Source organism: Mus musculus, chromosome 5 (assembly GCF_000001635.26).
Source record: "Mus musculus strain C57BL/6J chromosome 5, GRCm38.p6 C57BL/6J".
In the NCBI taxonomy this organism is placed as follows: domain Eukaryota; kingdom Metazoa; phylum Chordata; class Mammalia; order Rodentia; family Muridae; genus Mus; species Mus musculus.
In genome coordinates, this window is record NC_000071.6 from 43,844,696 (window position 1) to 43,858,622 (window position 13,927).

Sequence of the window (13,927 nt, forward strand, 5' to 3'; positions counted from 1 at the left end):
CTCATGATGCAGACCAAGCTGTCCTCAAACTCACAGAGATCCACAGGTCACCTGCCCCTGACTCCCAAGCACTGGGATTAAAGGCATACACCAACACTGCCTGGCCCTATTCCTCACTTTTTTTCTCTTACCTCCTTGGCCTCCATGAAATCCACTATAGGTCCCTTGCCATTGTCTTGCTATTTTTGTGTGGGTGGTCTTTGCCAAACCTGGATTTAATCTGGACGGTGGCTTCCTGGCTTCCTTGAAGACTTAACCATCTTTGCAGGCCTGGCTTAGCTGAGTTTGAGACATTTGGACATAAGTGATTCAATGTGAACTAAGCTTTGAAAAAAAATGCACTTTTTGCAAGTCTTTCGTGGAGGAGACCAGGAATGGGCAGAGACAGTATTAAAAGTATGGTGAGCCACACTTTTCTGTATTTATTCTACATTTCAGTAAAATCTTTGAAGTGTCTGGTATTTCTTGTGTGTGTGCGCGAGAAGGAAGCAGAGAGAGAAAATGCTGCCGAGGACTATTTGGCTCAGAGAAAACAGAAGCAAAGGGCCAAATTTACTTTGGAGCCAACCAGCTCCTCAGGCTGATCTCACGGAAGTAGGAGCCAAGGGGTGTCTCTCAGACTGTCTTGGAGAACACAGTGTCCGCTCCTTCAGGTTGCCTGGGTTACAGGGGTCTTCCACAGTCACCCACAGCACACTAACCTGTGACTTAATTAGATGCTGGCTGCACTTTGGAATTCTGTGAAGAAAAAAAATGAAAGCTTTTTTTTTCTAAAGATAATAGTAGTGTTTCTCTTTTTCTGAACGTAAAATGAATGATACCTTCTCACTTGAGAAAAAATTCCAATATAGAAAAATGGGGGAAAAGATAATAGATATCATTCTGATAGCCGAGGCTATGTATGTATCAAAGCTTTCCCTGTGTGTGTGTTCATACATGTTTATATTTTTTCTGTAACACTGGCTATGTGAAGACTTCACACAGACTCAGGCTCTGGCCCTTGTATAACTTAAAACTCTACCACTGAGGTACATGCCAGCCAAAATTCCATACTTTTAAGCCTAGTGTTCAGGGTTATCTTCCTGTGATCTAAAGCACTGTTCTAGCCCTGTGCCTGGAAGGGGCTCCACCCCACGTCTTCTCTCAGTTCCCCATTCTCAGTACCAACCTGCTGTCCATCTGTCAGCAGGTGAAGGCTTCACCCCAGCTCTTCTCACAGCAAGGGAGTCAGGCCAGAGCTCCAGTTAAAACACCCCAAAGCTTACACTCCAGAGAGAGACTAGAAAGCAGGGTCTAGGGGTTCAGTAGCACACTGGGCTGGGCATTGTGGATTTTTAGGAAATCTTAGGATTCTTTATGGGTTGAGTGGTTCATTTCCAGGGTCAGGTGGCTTTCCCCCGTTACCTCTCAAACAATGATATACTGGATATGGCTATTAGGAAAATTCTTCCCATGATGCTTTGGAAAATCCCAAGGGAAGGGCTCAAAACCACAATGTAAATGTTTTTATAAGGGAGTCGCAGATGTTCTGTTCAGGATGTGTGTGTGTGTGTGTGTGTGTGTGACAATTGGGATGTGATCAGGCACCAGCCTCTGAAACAGAACCTGGTTCAGCTTCAAAGCTGCTTCAGCACAATAAGGGAATTCTGAGTGTCAGGAGACACAGAGCTGCAGTCCCCTTGGTTACCTCCTGTTTAACCCCTTCCTCTCCCTCTTACAACCGTCAGGTTTGCTCTCTCTGCAGGACCCACTGTTCATTCCAGACCTAGTGACTTTTATTGTGAAGTCTCTCTTGAGGATGCTGACCGCATCTGTTTGTCCCTGCTTCTGTGGACAGTGGCTGAAGGAAGGAACCACTCTTGGATGTGCATGCATCTCTTAACTCTCATCAAAGGAGCTTCTTTCTTCAGTGGTTGGCAGTTAATACAGAGACTCACAGTCTGTCACAGTGTAGGGAAGAAACTTTGGCATGTTCCGCCCTAAGTAGAACATCTCCATCACACTTCTTCTCCCAAGGCTCAGGAATCTTTGTAGAAGAGGTAGACAGCTACAAGGAAATAGTATTCATCCCTTCACCAAAGGGTAGCTACACATAAGAACTCACAGTGGATTGTGAGAGTGTGCACAGGACCTTTGCAAAAGCTCAAGCCAGACAAAATCCCAGCCTGGAAAAGGGAGGTTATTCAACGACCCCCCCCACACACACACACACACTTAACTGTGTAGCTATTGTCATCTAATAGCTGCAGCCGGGGGAGGGGGGTCAGTTTTCTTAAAGGATGTAGCTCCTGGTAGGTCAACTAAGGTCCAGTGGAAGGCCAGATAGCTAGAAGTACATGAGTAGAACAAACTAGATTTGATTGGTGAAGAAGAAGAAGAAGAAGAAGAAGAAGAAGAAGAAGAAGAAGAAGAAGAAGAAGAAGAAGAAGAAGAAGAAAGAAGAAGAGGAGGAGGAGGAGGAGGAGGAGGAGGAGGAGGGGAGGGGGGAGGGAAAGGGGGATGACAACAAGAGAAGGAAGAGGAGGAGGGGGAGGAGGAACAAGGCAAAATCAACACTAAGTTGGGCAGCTAAGCAAAGGAAGGTAGATCTGGGAAGACTTGGGGTAGTAAATATGACCAAAACATATTGTATGAAATTCTCAAAGAGCTAATAAAAATTGAAAAGAAAAGTGTCATAGGGTTCCATTGCTGTGAAGAGACGCCATAACCAAGGCAACTTCTATAAAAGACAGAATTTAATTAAAGCTGATGGTTTCAGAGGTTTAGTCCATTATCATCATGCAGGAAGCATAGCAGCATTCAGGCAGACATGGTGCTGGAGGAGACAAGAGTTCTACATCTTGACTGGAAAGCAGCAGAAGGAGGAGACAACTGTTTTCCACAGGCAGCCAGGAGGAGCCTCTGAAATTCCACACTGGGTAAAGCTTAAGCATGAGCCCTTAAAGCCTTCCCCCACAGTAATGCACTTCCTCCAAGGCCACACCTCCTAATAGTGCCACTTCCCTTGAGCCAAGCTTGTTCAAACCACCACAAACAGTATAAATAAAATGGAATGATTCACCAGGTTTGGGGAACAACAAGAACAGAAACCATCACAGGGAAGCAGCCCAATAGTATGGCAAAGAGCATGGATTCTGGGGCCAAACACTCTAGACCAAATGCCACTTTATCACCTGCTAACTGTGTAGCCCTGGACAAATTGCTTACAGTAAGATGCTTGATATTGTTTTAAGTAAGGATTGTAAGAACTCATGATCAGACAACATGCGTAGTAGACCCAGATATGAGGCATGTTTTTAGTACTGTGAAAGTGTTGGGGCTTATTATTGTTGGTGTTATTGTTACAGATATAATTACTTTATAGTTGTCTAGTCAACACCTGCCAAAATAGTGCACAAGTGAGCTGCTACTTGCAGCATGTGTGGGTGAAATATCTTCATACATCGTTCATTTTACTTCTTTCTTAACCCTGTGAAATCTTTGTAATTATCATGCATCGCAGAGAGCATACTACTCACTTAGTCAAGGACTCCTCCCATAGCCTCTGCTTTCCCCTTCCCAAGTCAGAGGGCAGCAAACCTCAGCAGGAAGGCACCATTCATGTGTTTCTTTATTAGTGGACAGATCCCAGCACCAGCAAACCTCTGACACACAGAGGATGCATAATGCAGACATGCTGAATGGGTGAATGAACGACACACATTTCATTCAAGAAGAAATGCTCCTGGAAGACTCCAGAGCACAAGAGAGGAACTGTGGAGACCTGAGAGAACTAAGTTCCTGTTTCATTCCTGCTCTGGGCACTAGGTTCCCATCTTGGCCTCCCGACACTTGACTGTTTTCCACTCAAACACAACAGCCTTGATAACAAAAGACTACCAGAACCTAAAGAGGAAACTGAGGAAGCTGTGATGCTGAAGATACTGAGAACATGAAATGCCTTCAATTCTCAGGGAACCCCTTGCAGGTTCCGATTGGATGGTACTCAGTTGTATGCCTTCCCACCACAGTCTGACCTGTGTACCACAGAGTTGGTCCTCAGCCTATCAGCACCAACTCTGGGATCTTCCAAGAGGTGGTAGATCCTTCAAGGAGGACAGCCTAGTAGAGGGAGTTGAATCTGCCCTCGAAGGGATGTTCTGAGATCTAAACCTCCTCTCTTGGTTTTTCTGGCTACCAAGGGATGAGCAGTCTCTTCTACCATGTACTTTCATCAGTGATCACCACCAGTTCCAAAATGATGGTGCAGTCAACCATGGATGGAAACCCCTGAAGCCTTTTCCCCGATTTAAGCTGATCGTCTACAGCACTTCTGTCCCGGTCACAGTTCACTAAGAAACACAGTCTTTTCTCAACTCCATATTTTATGTAGCTGCCTTAGCAAACAAATAAAACAATGAGTATGTCTTAGTCAGGGTTTCTATTCCTGCACAAACATCATGACCAAGAAGCAGTTGGGGAGAAAAGGGTTTATTCAGCTTACAATTCCATACTGCTGTTCATCACCAAGGAAGTCAGGACTGGAATTCAAGCAGGTCAGGAAGCAGGAGCTGATGCAGAGGCCATGGAGGGATGTTCTTTACTGGCTTGCCTCTCCTGGCTTGCTCAACCTGCTCTCTTATAGAACCCAAGACTACCAGCCCAGAGATGGTCCCACCCACAAGGGGCCCTTCCCCCTTGATCACTAATTGAGAAAATGCCTTATAGCTGGATCTCGTGGAGGCACTTCCCCAACTGAAGCTCCTTTCTCTGTGATAACTCCAGCTTGTGTCAAGTTGACACACAAAACCAGCCAGTACAGAGTATGTCCACAGTGAAGTGTAAGGTCACATCTGTGCAAAAGTGGTCCTTTCAAGGTCAAGATTAGCAAAGGGTGTGGAATGGGTATGAATGAACCAAACATCACTTTGGAAAGAAGTCACATTTGACTCCAAACAAGCAGAACTGGCCCCTAGCTTGTTCTCCACCAAGGGAGACTATTCAAAATTCTTCAAGGTAGCAATCAGGACCCATGAAGAGGAATCTTCGCTGAAGACTGTGCCATTCCTGGGACTCAGTAAACAGGCTTGTTTTGAAAGCCAGACCTCAGCCTTTCCCTTCTCAGGAGACTTTTGGCACCACGGAAAGGGGCAGACTGAAAGACTTCTGGCGACCAGTGTGGACTGATTGTTGAGACTGGAAAACTGCTTTTCAAGACCTGGCAAGGGCTCTGAAAAGCCACATTAATACCCGGCAAGGCTGGTTGTAGAGTCTGAACTATGCTAATTCCAACATGATCACCGGGACTTGAGTCCCAACTGTTTCTGTTTTTCTTTGTAAAGCCAGTGAAAGGCTATCCCAGTAGTAAGAAATATGTATTGTTAAATTACTTGGCATTTTATAGTTTGTTTTACCCCCAAAGACTCAAAATGCATCACTTTTTTCTAATAGGTATTTATTCATGATTATATTATTCTCTCCTTGAGAAGTTTTCATCATGTGACAGCTGCTAAAATTACCCAAATTCTCCTAGAAAATAATTTATTTATTTGGAGAAAACATATGTTGAAAAGCTGATTCGGGTACAGGTGCCTTCTCAATGCCAAAGCAGGGCGGTTTGCTTTGAACTTCTTCCAACTTAACCTGCAGGATTCCACACGTTTTAGAAAATGTAGCACATTAGTCCTACCTAGACGGTGTTTTAAACCTTAACAGTTTGAGACCAAGTCCACACTTACAAGCTTTAAGAGCACAGTAAGCTTGTTTGGGGTTTGAGAAATAAAGATTTACAAAAAAAATGTAACCACCGGAACACTATTCTTCAACATGGCTGTTACCAATGTCGTTCAGAAGCCGGGTGAGCAGGGGACTGGAGGGGAGGAGGGCGACAGACACCCACTAGGGGAGAATTAGCCTAGCAAGTAACATCTGTTTTATGTAAGTGATGAAGATGGCCCAGAGATCCTCAGGATTCAGAGTGGAAGACTCCATCCAGCTGAGCATCATGGGAGGAAAAAAAAAGTGACAGAGACTGGGGAGGAGAGTTATACAGCCAGGTGAAAGAGCCCAGTCTGAAAGGAGTGTATGGGACACGAATGTGCAGAAAGGTTTATGTTCTTAAATGCTGAGTTTGTATGAAGCGTTTTCACGTTCCCGATTTGCTCGGTCCGCATTTGCAGACAGTTTTGATTGGGAATGGTGGGAGGAGATGCAGTGTTGTGGTAGTATTATATTCAAGGCACGACTCTGAGTTTGGCTTCTCATTCATCCCTTCTCCAGTGGAGCTGCCTAATAAGGTTGTGTGGACTAATAAAATCACCGACTAGAATGCAGATATCATTAGTGTTGCAGTTTGGATTCAGAGTGCCCAAGAAAGGCCCATGCATTAAGATCTTGGTGCTCATGGTGGCACTTTTAGAATATTGCAGACATTTTTTAAGCAGTGAGGCCTAGTGGGAGACCTTCAGGTTACTGAGGACTGGCGTTGAGTGTAACCACAGGACTTCAGTCTTCTTGTTTGCTTCCTGGACATGAATGAGGTGAGCAACTTTGTTCTGTAGTATTCTCCGTGGCGCCCTGCCTTGCCACAGGCACAAATCAATAAGATCAATCCATCATAAACAACACCTCCCTAACTGAGAGCAAAGAGAAACCTTTCCTTTCCATGAGCTAATTACTCTAGGTATGTTAACAGAGTGGTGGAATGCTAACACAGTTATTTAGTAGCTAGATATTTTTAGCCCTGTAGTAGGGCCTGTTCCTGGAGGAGATGGCTAGGCCAGGGATGGCATTATACTTATGATATAACACCCTTGCTCCTGTGTAAAAGAGCTCTTGGCTCCTTAGAATTTTATCAGGTGTTCTTCTTAGTAGAATTGGCTACTGGAAAGAAGAGAGCCAAGGCACACAACCAGGGGCTAGCTATTAAAATACTATTTACACCCTTGACAATCCTTTTGAAAAATTACAATGATAGGTGCTGGGATGTCCCAAGCTGTAAAGTGGCTTACAATGCAATGCTTAGGGGAAACTAGCATTGCAGACTGTATATGTCAATGGCCTGTGTGGTGGTTTGGATAAGAATGGTCCCCATAGGCTCATATATCTGAATGTTTGGTCTGCAATTGGCAGAACCATTTGGGAAGAATTAGGAGAAGTGGAGTTGTGTTACTGGGGATGGGCTTTGGTGGTCCAAAGACCATGCTATTAGTTGGTTAGCTCTCAGTCTATCTGTCTTTCTCTGTCTCTCTGTCTCTGTCTCCCCACCTTCGCTCTTTCTCTTTCTCCCCTCAAGTCTGTGGATCAGGTGTAAATTCTCAGCCACCATTGCACTTCATTTTGAATGTCTGCCCACCTGCCGCCATGTTCCCTGCTATGATGGCTGACCCGTCCAGCAGGTCCAGTTATTCGAGGATCTCGAGGGGACCTCCTCCTAATAACCAAATGGGGGGTAGAGAGAGACGAGGGTCTTGTACGAATAACGACACGGAAACCGTTCTGAAGTTGTATCAAGACCCCAATGTATTGAGAAAGGTCCAAGGTTTAAATGCACAAGCAAAGGGGGAAGTACAGATACTTATCAGTGGGAGGGGTAGGGCAATACAAGCAAAAGGAGAAGTACTTATGGGAAGGGGGGCAATAGAAATTCTTTCTTTTGACAGCTACACGGGGAAGCAGGAACTTGGTGGTATCAGGGTGTGGTCAGGACATCGGTGATGACCTAGGGCTGGAACATCCCGTGGTTCTCAGAATCCATGTGTTGGTGGCCCGCTTTTGACCCTCTTCTCGGGGGGGGGGGGGGGGGGGGGGAGAGGCCCAATTCAGAGATCAGGACAATAGCGTTGCCTTAATGGCTCCCAACAGATGGCAACGGACTCTAACAATCTGGAACTCTGATCCCCAAAATAAATTCTTTCTTTTACAAGCTGCCTTGGTCATGATGCTTTGTTATGGCAATAAAACAATAACCAAGACAGCCTGCAACGGACAGCGTCTACTTCTTCCTTGCTTTCATACACCTGGAGGCTATGCATGGTGTCAGTTTTCTCATTCATTTAAAAAGTGCGTTTATTCATTTTTATTGTTTGATTGACTTGTGTGTGCTTGTGTGTGCATGGGACATGCTTGTGGGAGTCTGAGGACAACGTTCAATGTCGGCGAGTCTATTCTCCTCTTCGTCTATGTGGGTTCTAGAAATTAAACTAAGATCACCAGGGCTTGGTAGCAAGCATCTTCAGTCACTCAGGCATCTTGTCATCCTGTGAGTGGATTTTACGCTTTGAAATGATTGGAAAGATTTATAAAGAACATCATTTTATAGTCTTAAAAAAATGCAAGATGCTGAAATTCCAGTGTCCATGGACATGGTTTGATTGCAGACAGCCATCTTCTTCCTGTGTGTGTCAACTAATGCTCTCTGCTAAGATGGCAGTCCTGGCTAGATGTACAGAGATAGGAAGCCATCAAAGCTGAAAGTACTCATTTCCTGTCCGGAAAGGTTTGCTGACCTTCAGCCTAAAAGAAGCAGGTTAGTCAGTCCTGCCCCATTGGCTACATGAGGAGAGTCCAATGGAGGCACAAGAGCTCCCTGACACTCCCTCCCTCCCAGCCAACACACAGCCAATTATTATTCTTCCTTCCACCATTCTCAGCTCCCCTGCCATGGCTGGAACAAGCCCGGGCAGGATCTCAGGACTTGGAGAATGCCCTTCCCCCATGCTGAGCATCAGGAAATCCTCTTTAGTCCTTAAGTAAGGCGACATTGTCATTAGCTATATTTCTTCAGAAACAGACCCCGTGACAGACCGTAAGTCTGCTCAGGGAATGGATTGCTCAGAGAAGGAAGCCAGTTCAGACCACGTAGCATTTACCACAAGGTACTTGAACCTACTCCTGCTGCAAAGTTTTGTAGGCAATGCAGCTCACACCTAACAGTTGCTGCTCGTGAGACAGGAAGAGGTTGAGAGAGAAGGCCAGAAGACCTGCCACCATGGCATCTACTTGTCTGTGGGGGTGTCTAATTCGAGACCACAGGTGAGGTAAACTAAAAAAGAAAAAAGATTCTTCATAGAAGGCTTTTCACAAACCAATTGTTAACACAGAACGTAGGTTCTAAAAATGCACTAGTCTTTCCAGAGAGCACAGAAACGCCTGCTTTCTACCACACAAACCTCTGAAAACTATAGTCTCGGAGCAAATAGCAAAACGCGATCAGCCAACTGAATACTTGAAATCACATTCAGACTGAGCAAGTGATTTGCATGAAGTCAAGCGATTTTAGAAATCCTGTTTCAAGCCATTGGTCCTAGAAGCACAAGAATTTGCATCAAGACCCACCGGAGTTATTCCAATGCCATGAAGTATGTTGAACACTACCAGTAAGGCTTGCATTAGCAGGAAATCCTCTTGGAATTTAAAATTATTAAAAATATCTGCACTTTTGTCGAGTGTCTCTTCCAACTATACAGATTGATCATTATGGTGTTTTAGATGAGAGATGTTACCCTGAGGCTCAGGTATTTGAACATTTGCTCCACAGTTGGTGGCCCTAATTGGAGAAGTTACACAGGGCTCTGTAAGAGGTGCCTGCACCTTTTATTTTCTTCTGTGTTCTCAGGGCTTCTAGGGCTACAGCAGAAACAGGAAGGAAGTGTGTTGTGAATGCTAGGAAGAAACAATGCCCTATCCAAAAGGAACTACTCTTCCGTAGATCTCTCAACAGTGAGTACTTTTAAAAGCTTGCCTGGTGACAGGGAACACAAGCTATCTCTCAATGGTCCACCGTTATAGTATAGTATAAATAAATAGAATTTTTAATTATTTACATCTGGTGGTTTTTAATGTTATTTTTGAAAAGCTAATATGTATATGCATTTAAAAACTAAAAGTTCTTATAAAAGCACACATCATGTATCTTTGTTCCTTTTCTGTGGCTATAGAATACCATGATTGAAATCTTGTCACTCAAAAGGCTGAGGCAGGAGAATTGTTAGAAGTTATAAGCCAACTTTGGCTACAGAGCATGTTCCAAAATAGTCTGTGTTACAGACTGAGACTCCATTACAAATATAAAACTGAGAAGAAAAACTAGTATACCAGAAGAATAACAATTTATCTTGCTCATACCTCTGGTGAGTGGGATACTTAGGGACACAGTATCACCTTCTGTGAACTTTTGTTCCCTGTCATGACAAAGCTGAATGGACAAGCCAGTATACCCAGACAGAGAGGACTCAAGCTTTGTTCTTCTCCTTTCTCAGGAGCACACTGGACAGGAACCCCCAGAGTAACAGCAGCCACTGACTCTTGCATGGTGGCAGGACTCCCATGGCATCAGCACACCCTGGGAGTCTCACTTCACACTGTTTCAGCGTCAAGTAGGTTTCAACATGAGTTGGGGAGGCTATAGTAGATCAGGAATCCCACTTTCATTACCTCTTCTGATCTGTACCCGACTCGGGTTACCACTTGTTTAGAGATTCCTATGGGCCTATCAGGGGTTTCTTTGTGTACATACAAACAGATATGAACACACATGGTTGCCCTTAACCTTGTCCTACAGAAAGATGAAGCCATTCAAAACAAACTTCAGTCCATTGCTTTTCTTCCCCTTAATGCATCTTAGAGATTATTCTGTGTTGGCATGGATATTTCCTACACTATCTATGTCAGGGGTCATAAACCTCTCTGTTGGCTATCAATAAGTTGGACAACTTCATTGTGAGCCATAAATTCCAAAGAGAAAAAAAAATGATGAGTTGAGTCTCTGTTGAGGGCTGTGCACCAGCTGCAGTCACTGTTGAGGACTACATACCACTCAAACTGAGTGTCTCCATTGTCGACACAAGTCTGTGGTCCTTTTGTGTGCCGCCTTCTTCTTCTTCTTCTTCTTCTTCTTCTTCTTCTTCTTCTTCTTCTTCTTCTTCTTCTTCTTCTTCTTCTTCTTCTTCTTCTTCTGTGAAAGGTGCTTTCTTAATCATGCTAAAGACTGAGTTTTTCTGTGTGCCATGCCTGCCGATTCTTTTTTCACAATGCTCAGTTACTGGGGCTCAGGACACATCACCCTTAAATATGATCATAGGAGATCAAAATATGCTACCTCAAATTATACTCAGCATATCTGAGGCTGGTTATCATGAGAAACTGCAGATGTAGCAGCAGCTCTGGCAAGCTTTCCTTTTGTAAACACACACATATTTGAAAAGGAAGTGTAAAAGGGTAAACTTTCCGTGTCAAGTAGAGGACAGTACCCAGATTAATCTTTCTTTCCGGGAGACTTATTTGCAAGATAGGCATACTTCCTCCCCAGCCCTACCACATCTTGGGTAATTGCCCACTTTCATAGAAGCCTCAACCCCCATCCCTTCCTGTAATGAGGATGTGTTGCATAAAAATTTTTTTTGAGACCAGGTTTCTCTGTGTAATAGCCTTGGCTGTCCTGGAACTAGCTCTGTAGACCAGAGTAGTCTAGAAGTCATAGAATCTGCCTGTCTCCTTCTGCCTCTGCCTCTGCCTCTGCCTCTGCCTCTGCCTCTGCCTCTGCCTCTGCCTCTGCCTCTGCCTCTGCCTCTGCCTCTGCCTCTGCCTCTGCCTCTGCCTCTGCCCCCCCACCCCCAAGCACTGAGATGAAAGGCATGCACCACCATTGCCTAGCATATAGCATAAACTTTAACCATTTGCTCTTTCTTCAAGTTACTTTTTCCCCCAGGGACTTCAGATATCCTGCATATTTAAATGTAGCTTTCCCCCTTGTTAATTTGTTTGTGTCCATTTAGTTTATAGTCCTTCCGAAGAGCCTACAGTGTGAAGGGGAGCTGCCCTATCACCATCACCTTCAATGCATCCCTTTGGGCTCAAGGTCAAACACCACTTGGTTCCACTGATCTAGGTCAGGGATGATTAAATTCAAGCTCTTGAGATCATGGAATCTCTGCAATAGAAAGACCAGGCACAGGGATATGTTTGTACAACTTCCCAGTGGCAAGAATGAAGGCAGCTGAAAATGTCCACTGGACCAGAGTGAAGGACAACTTTCTAGTTGTCCCTTATCTGAGGGAGGCGGGCTTAGCTAGTGGTCTTGAACCTGCACTGGCACAGATAAGGGGCTTGGGATTATGGGAAATAAGCATGGAAGCAGAGAAGTTCAGGAAGGGAGGCCAATCCCTCAGAAGCATACACAAAGCATTCAGACACATGAAAAAAATCAAATAAAACTTTTGAAAAAGTAACCTATTGTACAATTCCAGTGAAAATAATCCAGAAAAAAAAAGAAGATTATCAAGAAAAACAATGGTTACCTGAGTTGAGCAGGAACAGGGTGCAAACATAGTAGGTGCTGCATACTCTTCCACCCCTGCAAAAAATCATAGAATGTCAGGCGACGGGACTGGGCCGGGGTATAAAGAGTAGACGGGTACTTATACTGTAGTCATGATGAAAGAAAATAAAACTTGAGACCTGTGATTCATGTAATTTATGTCAAATAGCCCAAAGAGTTGTTTGTGAGCTTTGAAACCTGGGGCTGAGAACATAGCAGAACAGGCCAGGACATGCCTGGGCAGGCCCATTGTTAAGACATTCCTGAGGCTGCTTGGCCATAAAGATAAAGAGAATGACATGCGGGACTGGCCCCAGGCCTCCCTATCTCCCACCCTTCTGACCTAAGTTAAATGTTATCTGTATGTACAATCTGCTGATGTTTAAATGGACCAATCCTGTGAAACCACGTCAATTCCTCCCCCAGCCCCAGCCCCCTTTCTATAAAAAACCCTAGCTTCCAAGCCTCGTGGTCGAAACCACTGTCTCCTGCATGAGATAAATTTCGACCCAGAGCTCCGCCATTAAACTACCTCATGTTTTTACATCAAGGCGTTCTGTTCTGTTCATGATTCTTGGGTGCTCGCTGAATCGGGAGTTGAGTGGGGGTTTCCCCACTAGGTTCTTTCAATGACATCTGGCTAACATGTGGAGTCACTTTTGTTTTCTGGTTTTAGTGACTTCTTGCTTGCTTCTTTGACAGAATACTTGTCAAAAGCCACTAAAACAAGGAAAGGTTGATTTGGACTCATGGTTTGTGAAGGGATCTGGTCAGTCAAGGAGGGAAGGTAGGGTAGCAGGCATGTGAGGCTGTTCTCACTACATTCAGTCCAGAGAATGGGGGAGACAGATGTCGGTTCTCAGTCTCCTTTTTTTCCTTCCTTTTCTTCTCTTTTCACTCAGTTCCAGATTCCATCCAGGCTACAATGGAGTGATTCTCCCCTCCTCCTCTAAATCTTTCTGGAAACTTTCCTGGATACAACCAGAGCTATGTCTCTTAGATAATTCTAATTTCAGTTAAATTGATAATGAATATTAATCAACCTAGTGGGGGGATACATGGGTGTGGGGTGCATGGGTATAGATATGGGTATGGGTGTGGGTGGGGTAGATGGCTGGTGGTGTGCATGAATGTGGGAAGAGGTATATGGGTGTGGATGGGGGTGTGCTTGGGTATAGGTGGATGGGTATGGGTGGAGGGATGAGGGAATGTGTAAGAGTTCTATTTCCTGCTCAATTTTTGCTATGAATGTAAAAGCTGTCCTAAAAAGGACGTTCACTGTTGAAAGGAAACGTGTGAAAGTCAGTGAGTGATAGTGAAAGACCCACAATGTGAGGACTCCCCCACGTTCTGACTCAGGAGAGGCGACACCCCAAAATCACCCACGAGAAACGGTCTTGCTGCAAACTGCAAGAGAATTTTTATTCAAGAGCACTCTCGGGACCACCGTCATACACCACGCAGGGGTAGAGGACCGTGGCACCCCGAGTAGCTAGATAAGGGGGTATTTAAAGGAAGAAACCACAACTCAAGAAAGTGGGGAGGGCGTTGTTGGAAGATACCAAAGATACCAGTTAAGAGTCACAAGGAAGTACAAAGTCACAGGTGTCACAAGGAATACCTGGTAATTGT